This window comes from Microtus oregoni, unplaced genomic scaffold, assembly GCF_018167655.1.
Source record: "Microtus oregoni isolate MIOR12 unplaced genomic scaffold, Mior012 000160F_ref0000428, whole genome shotgun sequence".
NCBI lineage: Eukaryota > Metazoa > Chordata > Mammalia > Rodentia > Cricetidae > Microtus > Microtus oregoni.
The window spans coordinates 678,061-679,685 of record NW_024544815.1 but is presented as its reverse complement, the minus strand read 5'-3'; positions in this window follow the sequence as shown (position 1 = coordinate 679,685).

Below are 1,625 nucleotides of genomic sequence, written 5' to 3'. Positions count from 1 at the left end.
GAGATAGCTTCTCACTTAAGAATGAAATTTGTGCCCATTTACCGTCTGAGATCTGGGACCCTACCTGACTTAGACATTTGCAGGCCATGTGCTTGCTGCCACAATCTCTGTGAATTCATATGTACATCTGTTCTGCTGTGTCTTGTGTTCTTGATGTCTTACATTTCCACTGGCTCTTAAAATCTTTATGTTTCTATTTCCATAAAATTCTCAGAATCCTGATGTGATGGGATCTGTAGAGGTAGCAGGGACTAATCATACTTATTATGCTTATATTCTCAATCCTCTAATTAATATAGGCGTAAGTTGGAGAGACATTGGTATTCTTGTGGTGGTCAAAGAATATGCTTTTCTACAGGGTCCTAGGACTATTGTGCTTCAACTCAACTTGCGGAGAAGGGTAGGGAAATTATAAATTATATTGTGGTAATAAAAGGAATCCCTCTTTGTACTGGTAATGAAAATCATTGTTTAAATACAATGTCTGAAATTTTATATATAATTAATGATAAGAGCACCAAGAATTCTTATAGAAAACTTGCTATGTTTAGTGTATTTAGATTTGAGGAACAAAAACTTAATGCCATTACTTCTATAAATTTACATCTTGCAAATTGTGGCCACTAACAGGGAATCTGATACATAGGCAGCAATGTATAGTTAAGAATCTTCAGGTCCCTGTTAATATATCCCAAGGAAAATTCATTGATTGAAACCTTTATGATGCCACTCAAGAACTATATTCTTACTTAGTATTGTTTTATCAATGATCGAATTCAAATAAAACTATGGAATTTGCCTCTCCTTTTATTAGAAACTTTTGAGTGGCATGAACTTGGAATATTGAGCTCTGTGTTACAATTTGGTAAACCATTCAGACTAATTTGTGGAAACTGACAAGTGCTTTCCACACACTTAAAGAAAGGAACAGAAATTCAAGCTTTGATTATGAAAAATTTCATTTTTCCTTTAATTTAGATAATATTTATTCCTTTGTGGCTTGTATACCACAACCTTATTTGTTACTGAAAGACTTTTGCAATGGTACTCTAATAATTATCGCATTATTTTAGTATGATGTACTCTTCATACTTGTGTCGATGCTAGTGTGTGTTTAGATGTGAAATTTGAAAATCTATTTTCTCAGAACAAGACCAGCAGTCTGGATACCTATAAAGTTGTTATGACCATGTCAAGACTCATCTGCTTGATGCTAGTGCAGGAGTTCCTGAAAGAATATTAAGAAAAACTCAATGCATTGATAATTGCTGTGGTCCTGGGAATCATTTTATTAATTGCTACTACTACCTCAGCTGGAGCTGTTCTTCGAAAAGAAATGCAAACTGATGAATTTATTAAAGAGTAGCATATATTTTCTCCTGAACTTTGAACTCAACAAAATAAGATTGATAGAAAATAGTGGTTGAGAGAGCCTGATGTAATAGGGATGGATGTTGTAGAATGTCTTGAAGATATTGTAGCTTTATTTAATCCCATGAAGCTTTTTGATAAGTTCCTTGTTCTTGTGGGTTTTATAAATCTCTTTGTTAGGAAAGCTTTATTGGCTTTGAAATGCATATTGATTTATTTTCATGAAACTGTACTACAACTAGACAAAAGGCCAT